The following is a 13,721-nucleotide window of genomic DNA, read 5'->3' as shown; positions in this document are numbered from 1 at the left end:
TGACAACCACCTTAAAAATCAGGTACTCTTATTAGTCACCCCACTGTACAAATGAGGAAATTGAGGCACAGAAAGGTTAAATTACTTGCCCAAAATATCATAGTGCAGAGCCACCCCATGTTCAGCCACTATGAATATTACTACTACTATCCTTTCTAGCTAGGTAATTTTCCCCAAGCAATTCAATCCCTAGTCTGTTTCCTCATCTCCCACTTGACTAGATGACATCAGTATTAATACCTGTCCCACCTACTTCACAGACTTGTTGGAAGGATCAGATATGACGGGAGGGGAACATGTTCTGGGGTTTTTTTCTTCTTTAGGGCTATTATAAAAAATATAGAATATAGAACCATTTGGCAAAACCTTAGCTCTTTGGGTGGGAATTGAGTGCTTTCTAGAGTCAAACCAACAGAGGAAACTGAGGATTCCCCAGCCTCTTTGCCCCCTCGCCCTTTTCCATTCATTAGGCCCGGAGACTCTATGGCGGTGGAAATCCACTGCCATTTCCTGGTTGACCTCACATTGATGCTGCCCCTCTTGTGTATTTTGTATCTAATTTAAAATGCAGATTCTCCAATGAACAACCTCAGTTCTTAGTTGACTCTGAGCAAAAGAACTAGATTTCCTTCGAACACTTTTAAAGAAAACACAGATAGAGCACAACACAGATGTTTAAACAAACATGACCGTATGTCTTTCCACGTTATTATATTTCCTCTGCCTCTCTGCATCTTCTCTCCATGTCTGTGTTTCTCTTCTGTCTGCCTTGTTGTTGGTGTGAGACCATCTCCTCCGGTTGCCTTCTCATTCTTTATAATCTCCTCCTTTCGCCCCTCCACCTTCTTTTAGTTCACTGTAAGTGATTATATTATTAAACCAATATATTACCTACTATTTACTCTATCTCAGAATAGGGTTTTCCTTAGTTAAGGAGAATAGTGAAATATTCTAAATACACAAAAAGAATTTCAAAACACCTTAAGTTGTTAATGATTTATTTGGCCCTCGATCATAATTTATTAGGTCCATTCCTGCAATATTTGGGGATGACGGGGTCAGGAAAGTAGCCTGTCAAAGAGACATCTTGGAAAGCATCTCTTCTCCCATGAGGCCCACCACAGCCCCCTCCCTTTCAGAGCAAAGCAGCTGCGTCTGAGCTCTGCCAGACGAGAAGCAAGGAATTGTTCTCTACAAACCTCTTTGATTCTGCATACATCAATAGAGCCTCCCTCAGGGTTGAAGACAGGCTGAAAGGCTCATAATGTCTGTAACCTGTGATTCTTCTGGGATCTGAACAGAAGTTAAAGGGCCCATATGCAGTAACTTAACTCCAAGGTAGGCTGTGCATAAGCATCTGAGAGCAGAAGTCAGCCCTGCAACGGTATGTGAATTAATGAAGGCAAATTACCCTGGGATTTGTGTTTGTTGTGTGGGAAGGTGATGGCAGAGTAAATCTTCCAAATTTAAGTTTATTTTATGTTAATTGCATAAAGTAGCATAGATTTGTTGCTTTAAATCTCATCCATGGAGAGCTAGAATTGGGCTTGTTGATTTCTTTTATTATCCACTAAAATGACTCTAGTCCTTGTTTGTATTTACTTGAGAAGCACAGATCTATTCCTGAATAGCTTTACAACTTTAAGTGTTTTAAGAAACTTCTTTTTAATACCACCTAGTTAATTGTACCACGATAGCTCCTAAGTGGAACATTATGTCTATCAGTCTTAAGTGCTGCTGTGGATATAATAGCTTCTGTTATATTATTATAATCTCTTTTATTTAGAGCACTTTGAAAGCTGAAAATTAAATATGCCTCAATCTGCTATCATTCTATTACTTACCTTAGTGCTAAGTAAATACTAATGAAACTCTATTACCTCTGGTGAAATTATATTCTGAATTCTTTGATGATGGAATATAGGTTCAGTGTAAATACACATCTTTCCTTGTTTTCCTTCTCTCTACTCAGGTAAAAGTGTTTTCTCTGTAATGGCAAGTTTCTGTGTGCACTGATTTTTGAACCCTCAGTTAGTGCACTTGGTGGGAAGAGAACTGGAATGAAGGAGAAAGGGGAAATGGTGGAATTACACCCATGTGCAGGAGATATTACTCAACACTAAGTCCTAATGCTCTCAACATACCAAGCCCAGAAATAGCCAGGTGTTGGGAGAGAGACTGGGCCAAGAAAGTGGGCCACTCCTCGCTACTCAAATGTGGTCCGAAAACCAGCAGCTGTTTACACTACCTGAGAGCTTTTTAGAAATGCAAGAGCTCAGATCCCACCCCAGACCGACCTAATAAAAATCTGCATGTTAACAAGGCCCTCAGAAGGTTCCTGTGCACTTCCAAGTCTGAGGAGCTCTGTCTAGATCTCACTCAGAGCCTCAACTGGGAAGACAGGGAAGTGCATCCTGATTAACCTGAAGAATTAACTAGAAATCTCTAGTCATTCTCCTTAGCAGAGAACGGTGCTATAGAGATAATGGAAAGTAAAAAGCTGCATCACTTTAAACATTCAAATCAACCATTGAGATCTGGTGGCCTGAGAGGTAGAGATAGGGAAGAGGGAAGTGTCACAGACTTAATTCCAAACAACCGTTGAAACAAAAAGCTCTTGTTGGAACTGTTTTACCCTCTCTCTGTGTGATGTTATTGGATTTGATTTCCTTTCTTCTAGAGAAGGACACACGAAAAAAAAATGACCTACATTCAGTATTCCATCCAGATGCTTTCAATTTGGCAGGCGGGAAGCAAGTTTTGCATAGAGACTGAGCTCACTGAAAGGGATTAGAATTTTGAGCTGGAAATTCCAAAGGCATTTTAAAGTCAAGAAACTGTTTAGGAAAAAATAAATACAAGTGACCTTGATATAACTCTGCAATGATATTCACATCTCAGAGCCATCTTGGAATAGTCTCCTCTGGGTACCTTTGTAACTAGTCTTCCTGGCATTGGGTTCAAAACAACAGACTTCACGCTAAATTTCACTTAGGGAAATAACAAAAAGTGGGAGGTGTAGTAGGACGGAAACACACCTCATTTAAGTGGAGGAGCCAATCACAGAAACCTCACGCAGTACAAGGAGGTCATAACATCAACAGCAATCCCCACGGCCAAGGCTGTGCTTACCCAGCTCATGGTGTCTCAGAATCGGCTGCCCTCGTTGCAGTTTAACACAGTCCTGGACCTCACACTCAAGACAGACATCCATGGGCGTGACTGGCAGCTCCGCCATCCTTGCCTGAATGAAGGTAATTTGCAGGATCAGACTGACTCTGGTCTCAAAATAAATTTGAGATTTTTGACATCCCTTGACCATATGGTGTATTTATTGCATAAGCTGTTTTGCAGAGTTTCCTTTTTCCTTAGCCATTTGTGTTTTCCTCATGTTTTTGCCATTTTTCGCAAGATACAGATATCCTAGACACCTGTAGCTGCTAACATCAGATAACATTTAAATACACTTTTTTCATTTATTTTCAAATAATTTATTGATTTACAAGTAAATATATCTTTCAATATTTTTTAATCAGAATCTTATTCAGAATATCTCATGTAGTAAGTACTAATGAATTGTATGACATTGTTATTTATTTTTTTCACTAAGATAATACAAATGAGTTTTTTAATTTTAAAAGAAAAAGCAATTCTGGCATTTCATGAAAAGGTAAATTTGACCCACAGCCTATACAGACGAAATAAAAATTATACAAGTAGGGGATTTTAATTTAGTATTAATTGGGAAAATGTTTTAGTTTCTTTAATAACTATAATGACTATTCCATCTCAAACAGAAGTATACAAAACTAATGAACTCATTCAAAATTGGATCAAAACAATTACTAACTACAGAATAGTTAAGCATGGTAGTGTAGTGTCCTAGGCGGCCATAACAAAGTACCATGAACTGGTTGGCCTAAAACAACAAAAATTTCTTGTCTCACGGTTCTGGGAGCTAGAAGTCCAAAATCAAGGTGTGGGCAGGGCTGTGCTCCCTCCAAGCCGTTAGAGGAGGAGCCTCCCTCGCCTCATGCAGCTTCCAGTAGCCCCAGGAGTTCCCTGGCTCTGCAGCAGCATCACACCAACCTCCATCTTTTCAGGACCACTTTCCCTCTGTGTCTGTCTTCTCCTCTTCTTAGAAAGACATCAGTCACATTGGATTAAGGGCCCACCCTAATGGCCTGATCTTAACTTGATTATATCTGCAAAGCCCTATTTCCAAATAAAGCCACATTCACAGGTACCAGGGGTTAGGACTTCAGCATATCTTTTGGAGGGGACACAACTCAATCCATAATACATGGCTAGTATTTCCTCAGTGATGGAATATAACCCACAATCTTACCAAAATGATAGTATTATTCTATCTGCTCAAAAATTATAATTTATTTTCACTTGCCTTCAGAAAACACAAGAACAGTTAGAAATCAAGCAATAATTGCTAATGTAATACGTCCAAAGAGCATTTGATAAAAATTCTCTTAGAAAAGAGAAAAGGGCGTCTAGGGCATGTCGGTGATGGCTGCACCAATAATAGGAGCGAATGACTTCATATCTTGAGATTTTCAAGTAATTCAACTGCCTACATGGCATAGGGTTTTAGAAAACAAACTTATGATAAGTTCAAAAGTTCATCAAGGGAAAGAGATAGAAGCCTGCCTAAAGTCATTTACTCCATAAATAAATAATTTAGCATGACAATTCCGTTGATACCAATTGAATGTTTAGAAAACATAATTCACACTAACGTAGGTGCCATTCATGATTTAACATATTGTAGTAAACAACTTCTTTTTGTTGTTACAATTCTGTGCCTGTATTTAAATACATCACTTCCTTCCCAGACTTACAATTTTCCCACCTTCCCCTTGGAGTACCACTTCAAGGGCCCCTTCCATTGTCTCTTCCCCCTCCTCCTGTCTGAGCTTCTTTCTATCCCTTGTAGGCCATCAGGGTCACCTTCATGGGCATCTCTCAGCACCATTCTTCTGGTTGCTAGCTTCCTTTAACTTCACCCCTGGCTCCCCACTCCTTTCCTAGTGTCCTCAATACACATCCATGCTTCTCAAACTTGAATGTGGGATCTTGTTAAAATACATATTCTGACTCAGTATGTCTTGGGCGAGGTCCGCAATCCTGCATTTCCAACAAGCCCCTGGAAGATGACCAGGCTGCTGACCATGGACCACACTTTGTGTAGCAAGGCTGTACACCCTGACTGGCTGCCCTCCATGGCCTTCACTCTAAGCCCCACTACCTTCCCAACTTGGGCCTCCTTCCCCGACAAGATCTCATACTTCAAAATGATCTCTTACCACTACCACCCGCCTCCTCTCGTCAGGTCCTGTTGCCTTAAGCACATCTCAAGTAAACAAGTGAATAAAACAATCCCACTAAATAATAAATGGCTGATAAGACTCTCCTTACCCACCCTCCTCATCCTCCCAGAGGTTTTCCTTGGCAGTGTGTGAATCTCTAAAGTTGTCTTCACTTGAAGTGTAAATATTGGTACATTTTTCTGAGGAGTGGAGTCAAGACTGTTATCAGACTTTCAAAGAATTCCCTAATCCCAAAAGATTAAAAAAAGCCATACTCTAAATACTGCAATATCAGGCACTGTCAATAAACATGTTGCAAAGGGTTTGAGAGGGGTGGGGTGGAGGGCCTCCTCCTTGTAAAGCACACCACTAGGCTCTCTTCCTTTCCCTTTGTGAGGCTGTTCATGGGGGAGGAGGAGACAGCAGAGCAGGAGGCTGCAGAGGGTTCTACTCACATTCCCTCAAACTCAAAGGAGGAGTTGCCTTGGGTTCTGCTTCCTTGTAGTAAAATAGAATTCCAATCTGGAGGCTGGAGCACAGGCTGTCTGGTCAGCTCCCAGCCCTTAGCGAAACTTGAAGGTAAGATTAGATCCGATATCCAGAGCAGGAGCTATGTTCTCATTGGGTCCAACCGTGGCTAAGATCCAGGGCCCAGGGCCCAGAAAGTCCAAACTAGGGAGAGGGTAAAAGTCCCTGGACCATTAGGAAGATGAGAGCCCCTGCCAAAGAAAAGAGAATCCTGGGTCTTCCGAAGGGGCTCGGAGTGTAACTTTTCCTTCCTCCCCCGACAACAGCCCCTGGAAATCCTTGTTTAGCTGCACATTAAATGAGATAAGACATGTAAAGCGCCCAGCATGGAGCCCAGCAGATATTGGGGAGTCGATAAATACTAGTTCCCTTCCCTCTTAAAAGTAACACCACCTACAATGTTCGCAATTCACTTGCCATTATTACCATATAGCACATTAAGGAGTGTGCATGTAATTAAATATGTACCACTATGGTAATTTTGGTTTTTAAATTTTATTGATAACACCATTATATGCTTTATGTAAGCTCAGAGTTTTCTGCTCATGCGGCTTGGTAATCTGTTCCTAATTTAAAAAAAGAAAAATGAAAAGGAACATCTGAGGGAAGAAGTTTAGTGGTTTAACAAGGTAAAAAAAAAAAAGTTTAACTCCTCCTGCAGTGTGAAATGTCACTTTCCTCATTGTTCTTCCTGTCCTAGCCCAGTTGCGGCCCTCAACCCTAGTGCTTGCCACCCACCTGCTGCCCTCTACCCTCCAAACAACAATGCCTCCTTTTGCCCTCACTGCACTGCTAGCAAAGACCAGGCAATCTCCAGGAAGATCCCCTTCCATCTGTTTTCTGATGCTTTGATTCATACACTGTTCAACCCTACCAGCCTGGAAACACCAGCCAGGACACAGCATGCAATGGGAGCTGACAGTTTCTTGTCAAAACTATCCTCACTACAGAACCCCTGATCAAAACACTGCCTAGAAGTGAATGTGGGCTGTGCGTGATGCCACAAGGGAGCTGAAAGCAACCACACCCATTTATCAGGATCCGGGACTAGGAGGAAACATTAGCATCAGAGTGAAAATTGCCAGACCTCTCAAACTTGAAAGCAGACGTTAATGAACCAAACACAGAGCTGAAGTGGCAGTTGAGGTTGTAGGGAGACTAGCTGGGACCCTCCATCATGGTCTGCATATGAATTATTCTTGTAAAAACGCTATGGAGTCATTGAACATATTTAGAAAATCCTCAACAGTATCTATCACCGTATAACAATAATCTTGATTCATAACTAACTTCAGGAAATGACAATATCTACAAATGGAATCAATCATTTCTAAATAAGCCTGGTAATAGCAAACAACTTCAACTCCCACATAAATCCTAGGGAATATTTTAAACATGATCATCACAGAGCTCACTGGAAATAAATTAGTTGGCCTGTTTGCCCAAGAACATGCCCTGATATTTTTTAAAATTGAAATTGAAAATAGGGTCACTGTCACCAATGGCACTGGCACTTGTTGCTTCCCACATGTGCACTCCTGTGGCCACTAACAAGCAAGAACAGCACCAAATCTATCAAGTCTAGTCACCCTGTGGACGCCCGGCCTCTCTCAAGTATAGCTTCGCATTTGACAGTTACAACCACCATTTCTTACAAAGAACGGGACCATTCTCATCTTCTAACTGGGTGGACCTTTTGCTAGTGATACATATTTCCCATCGCAATGAAGAAAATAAAACAGAAATGGCAATAAGAATCCTGGATTTGGTTAGAGCTACCAGGCTTGCAAAACTGAATCAACATTTGAGCTCCAAAACATTTTTCAACTTTAATATTTTGGAAATAAAATGATTCTTAACTTTCAGAAAATGATGGCCTGGAATTTTATCATACCAGGTGAATTTTAATATCCCATTTTGAAAATTAACATTGAAATGAAACAAGAAGGATCGAAGCATCCAGAAAACAGATGGAAGGGGATATTTGTAAGTGTAAAGTCAACAAAAATTATCCTCATTCTAATTCCACAGAGAACTCCAGTAACCCACCCAGATACACGGGGATCTGCCCTGGGAAGCCGCTGTACTTGTCACCTAAACAACATAAATATAAATAAAGGCATATTCCTTAAAAGCAGCAAACAATTCTTTTCATTGTTTGAAGAGCAATCCATTACTTTTTGAAATAAATACAAATCTAAGATTTACAATAGGTAAATAATTCTCAGAGTGATTCTCTACCTACCCTTATACAAAAAAGAAAAAGAATTCTACCTTAGTTATCTCACCAATGTTCAAACTTATTTTCTAACATTTACAATAGAAACTTACTATTTCACTTAAATGCTGTATCACAGTGCATTTTCTTAAAAATCAGTATTCATAAATCCTTCTATGACATGAAGTTCCAGTCATGGAAAGTTACAGAATGTGCAGCTCATGATATCACCACCATTTCTTCCAAGGCCATCTTGTTATGACTTTACCTTCTGCAGTTCACCTTATTAATAAAGGTGCTCAAAACAATCTAGGGGTTGGGGGAGAGGATTAACTCTATCAAGATCTCAAAACTGTTTTCCCTGGATCCACAACTTGAGGTCAGTTTTCCATGAGATAGATAGAACTCCTGCTAGTAAAATTTTAGTCTGAAGGAACCAAAATTCCCTCAAGCTGATTTTAAAGAAAAGGGGGAAATCAGTGCGTGGTTACAAAGGTATGGCACAGAATCGAAAGGCAGGAGGCTCAGCTCAGCCTCCCGAGGCCCAGGAGCTGGGAGGAAGAGCCATCTCTCTTCCCCTGCCCTCCCTGGCTCTCTCTCTTCTTTGCCCGACTTCCTCTGCACTGCCTCTGCAGGACACAGCACGCCAGCCATCTTTGCACATCCCAAGTCCACATTCCCAGGAAACAGAACCTGCCTGGCCCACCTTGACTCAAATGTCCACTCTGTTCCAAACAGCTTTGGCCTGGGAGAGGGACAAAGTCCTTTGTTATAAACATGGCTGCAGGGGCCCATCCTTTGGGGGAGGGGGCCTTGTTATTAGACATCTGCTGCACTGGCACCCCAACAGGTGTTTACAATAGTTTCTTTCTTTCTGAGCTAACTGCTGCCAATCTTCCTCTTTTTGCTGAGGAAGGCTGGCCCTGAGCTAAAATCCGTGCCCATCTTCCCCTACTTTATATGTGGGATGCCTACCACAGCATGGCTTGCCACGCAGTCCCATGTCTGCACGCAGGATCCGAACTGGTGAACCCTGGGCCACCAAAGCCGAATGTGTGCACTTAACTGCTGCGCCACCAGGCCAGCCCCTACAATAGTTTCTAATAAGAGGCTACATAGACAATGGCGAGTCTGCCATCGAGGAGACATATTGCTAAGATATCCCCAGTCAGATTCTATCATTAGAATTATGCGCAAAGTATTTTATTGGAAAATATATTTCATATTCTTTCTATATTTGAGAGACTTTTATGGCATAACTTTCCTTCCTCTCTTCTTGAGAATCTGACAATTTGCACATAGGCACAATGAAGGAGCTCATTTGTGGTGTTTCAGTCTGTTTTTCCCCAAAAAATATGTCAGGAATAGAGTGTCCTTTTGACAAGCCAAGTAGAATTTTACATCCCATTCTAAAAGCTTCCATTTCCTACTATCCACCAAGTACAGGGTTTGTGATTTCAATAGCTTCAGGGAAATCACCACTGCTGACCAATAACTGATGTGAAATCCCAAGTTTCATTCAAAAAAACTCAGAGAAGGTCCAAACAATTACAAGACAAGGCTAGCATTACAGTTTGCACATAGGAGTGTCATCTTTTCTACTTTGGGAAAGAATTAAACTTCTATTCATCATCTATGATGCTCCACACACAATGCTCTGCATGGTGCATGTAGAAGATGACTTACTCCTCAGAGCAAGCCTGCAACTCTGCGCATTGGAATAACTCTCTGAGCTCAGAAAGATTAAATAATTTGCCACAGAAAAAAAAACACAGAGAAGTGGAATCTAAACCTGATGCCATAGCCCATAGTGTTTCTCTCACTAATACGAATAGCTAGTATTTATGGAGCACCGACAGTGTGCCCAGGCCCCGTTCCCAGTGCTTCACATACACTGACTTAGGTAGTAGATTATGACCAGCTACTGCTACTGTCAGCTCCATTTTGCAGATGTGGAAAGAGACGCACAAAGAAGTTAAGTTCACACAGCCTGTAAAGGGTGGAGCTGAGATTGGAACCCAGGCAATCCAGCTACACAGCACGTCCGACTGCCTCCAGTGGAGTTTTGATTCTGTAGATAGCACAGGGCCCTTCTTGGGGAGTGCTCTCACTAGTAAGTCCATATGTCTCAACTGTGTCTGTGAGAGCAGCCATGATTCCATCACAAGTTCAAAGTAAAATCAAGTTAAAATTGCATAGCTCCCCTTTATATTGCATGCATGGAGAACGGAAATGACAGTCTTGGTAGCCAGCATTCTCAAATCCTTATTTCACCCTAAAATAGCTCTTTTTCCTTACATCTCCTAAAGATTCAAGATATCAAGGTATGCTAAGGATGTTATGAGCAAGGGAAATCTCTTTTCATTTCTATGTGCAGGGTGTGTGGGCGTGGGCGTGTGCGTGTGTTTGGGGAGGGGGATGGGTCAGTATTAAAGAAGATTATTAACTCTCTTCTAAGAATGTTCTTTTTCTTACCTCTCCTTTCAAGCATAAGCATATGCAGTCTCTCTCTGCTAGGAGATCTTTAAGAGACTGCATTCCTCTAGTATTTTTTTCTCCTTGCTTGCTCCATTACAAGTCTCCCAATTTCAAATCACTACAGTGCAACTGGCTTAGATAACGTACTGTCATCCATACTTCATAGATCATGTCCAGGGGACTCACCTTACTGTAAGTGTCATTTCCATTGCAGTGAGCTGGCCATGGGCCATGACCCACGGGGGTCCCCGTGGCCATTTATTGTAAACTATAGCTTGTGGGTGATGATAATGAAGTTCTTCAAGAAGCCATATTTGCATGACTTCACATTTGCTGTGTCTCCTTTAACACCGCTAATAAAAGACTGGCAAACGTGTTCTCTACTATTAATTTGTTCCCCTATTTTCTTCATCCCTTTCTGTTCAGGGGAAACCACTCCCATTCATCCCACTACAACATATCCCTTCATGACCACCAAAAACCAAACACCTCCCCCCAAAAAATCGCAAAAACCTAATGTGGTAATTTCCTCCAAATTTGGAGCTTTATATGCAAACTGTTTACATGACATTCGCAAAACTGGGAAGGAACTGCTAAAGCACTGTGCTTCTAGAAAGATGAAGCCAATTTCAGAATCCAATTTTCAAAAGGAAATGCCATGTTTGTTTCATGTCAGCCTCTGCTTCAGATCAGAAAAAAGCCGAACAAAGCAAAACCGTTGGTCTGGCTGGTTATTTTCAAGCAAAGCAGAGGGCAGATGGAAAGCCACTCAGTTGGCCGTAGCGCCTTGTCTTGTCTACCTCCAGTTGCTCTGGAAGCAGCTGAACAAAGCTTAACCCCTGTGAATGAGAATTCACTCACTCACACACACACACACACACCCCCCCCCAAATGTTTATTTAAATAACATTATTAAAAATATATAGTCTCGGCTGTCACATGGACAGGTGGTCTGACTGCTTTCACGGTTCTGAAACACTAGGCTGGCTGCCCAGTTTGTTGAGGGCCCTGCCTCCCAACCGTCCTGTAGTGACAACACAGCACACAGCCTTGGTTTTGCATGTAACCCTCAAGCCCAAAATCGTCTTCTATTAAGGTGGAAGGATTTCTGGACACGAGCTTGTGGCATTTTCTAGGTTTTGAATCACCCTTGGGAGTCTGAATATATATATAAGAAAAAATCACCTCTGCTAGTACATCTGCTTTCACTTACATTTACAAATGGACATTATAGTTTGTACCTACCTACATACAAGTGGGATTAATAAATGAACAAAAACATGCAGACACACATACGTACATAGACACCAAACAGAGAGCTAGATACACTGCAGATATCACATATGAAATACGTCAATGATTCATAGAGATTCTGATAAAAATTTGTATAGGAAAAAAAAGTAAGCTATTTTTAAATGAGTATTTTCCCCTGTATTCAGCCTTCTCACCAAAGACCATTTTTCTCATTGCTCCCTGCTGGAAACAATTTGAGTGTTGCCTCTGCTGGTCTCTACCAGATGCAAAAAGAATACAAGCACCAAGCAGTCACATCAATGTTTGTTCACCTCTGCAGGCTGTATGTGTTTAATTCCACTAATTCCCCTGCCAACTGCTGCATATGCAGCTCGTAATTACAGGAATGCTCAGGGCATGTGGGGAAAACAAGGCTCGGTGAGCTTGGTGACTGTAGGGTCACATCTTATCATTCCTGTACACAATATATCCCATAACTGTTGTCTGTAGCACAACTGGGCACTGGCTGTATCCAATCTATTTCTACGCTGTATTGTCATTGGTCAAAAATGGCCTTGTTCTCCCATTCCCTCCATTTTCCAACTGAAAAAGCAAAGGAACTGATAAGCCTGAGCTCAATTTGTTCTGGCAATTATTGCAAAGTTCCTACTGTGAGGGAGGCCCTGCCCGTTGGTGCGGAATGACACGCAGCCATCCAGGGTCCAGACAAAAGGAGACCCTGCTTTTCTCCAAGTGTATTCAGCCATGTATAGACATATTGGCCGAGATGCCTGCCCATTCACATCTTAATGGGAAAAAGAGAGAGATAGAACCTGAAAAAAAGAAAAAAAACAGGAGAATGAAAGATTATCAAGTGACACCAGACAACAAAACGTGAACTTGGTGAAGAGGAAGAAAGGGAACTATTTTGACCACAGGACAGTAAATCACTGATATAATGTGGATATATATGTTTTAGTACTCTCCAGCTAAATTATGCTTTTATTACACATAAAGCTTACTATAATGATGCTGAAATGTGAAATTGAAGAAAGTTATGCTTGGAGGTTGGATTAAATAAGCCTCTCCTATCTTCTCTCTGTCTCTGCCTCTCTCTTTCCTTCACTAGGGTACAGCTGCATATTAATTCAACCAAACGAAACTGTTAGGATGAAATGCCACTGAGATGCATTCTGAAGTGTAATTCCTCTGAAACAAGTATGTAACTTTATTTATAAAAACCAAAGTACCAGTCAAAAGGTGAAAAAATATATTACATTATAATGAAAAAGAGGTCATTTAAGAAAAGGCTGAAATAGCACTTCTTTTTGAAATGGCATATGGAAGCTTTTATAGCACTGGAAAAAAAGGTAACTTTTTCTGAATATTTGTCCTTATTCTCTGCTCATGAACAAAAGGAAAACGTTTGAAGATAAGGCCGCTTTAAATTCTAGGCCATGGCACATGTTCTTCTCTGGGGCTAAATGCCCTCATCTTTCCCCCTTTCAACCATATCTACTCATAATTGTTCTACTCACCCAACACTCCTGTCTACCAGGAAAACAGTTGACAAGAAGTAATGTCAGAGTTACATCTATGACATACCAGAAATCATTTCTCCCAGTAAAATTCACTTATTTCAAAGGATAAGTAATGAAATGAACAGGGGAAAATTAAGCTAATTTTAAAGTCTTTTATTAGTTGCTTTTCTTTAGTCATAATGGAAATAGAGGGAAAAATTACAGATTCAATAACAACATGCATTTTTTCCATTATGGAGAATGGCTAATTCAATGGATGAATCATTAGAGAATGATCCCTCTGGCCTTATGGAACTCCAGACATAGAAACAAAAAGGAAGTTTAAGATATAAAACATACTATAAAATCATTGGGAAAAGTGAACTACAATCCCCAGTGAAATTACCTCTTATGGCAATTAAG

General features: G+C 40.9%; 1 protein-coding gene across 2 annotated transcripts in view; it reads left to right on the top strand.

Annotated features, from left to right (window-relative positions):
* Positions 1-13,721, top strand: part of CDH20 (cadherin 20) — a 199,007-nt gene that overhangs the window by 114,130 nt on the left and 71,156 nt on the right. The window contains exon 2 of one of the 2 annotated variants that reach the window (XM_046670916.1): positions 12,908-12,996. The exons of the other annotated variant lie outside the window; for it this stretch is intronic. The gene's annotated coding sequence lies outside the window, so the exon portion shown is untranslated. The remainder of the gene's footprint in view (positions 1-12,907; positions 12,997-13,721) is intronic. 2 annotated transcript variants of the gene reach the window in all.

The sequence above is a fragment of the Equus quagga genome, chromosome 9, assembly GCF_021613505.1.
Source record: "Equus quagga isolate Etosha38 chromosome 9, UCLA_HA_Equagga_1.0, whole genome shotgun sequence".
Classification (NCBI taxonomy): domain Eukaryota; kingdom Metazoa; phylum Chordata; class Mammalia; order Perissodactyla; family Equidae; genus Equus; species Equus quagga.
This window is presented reverse-complemented; position numbering and strand designations above follow the sequence as displayed.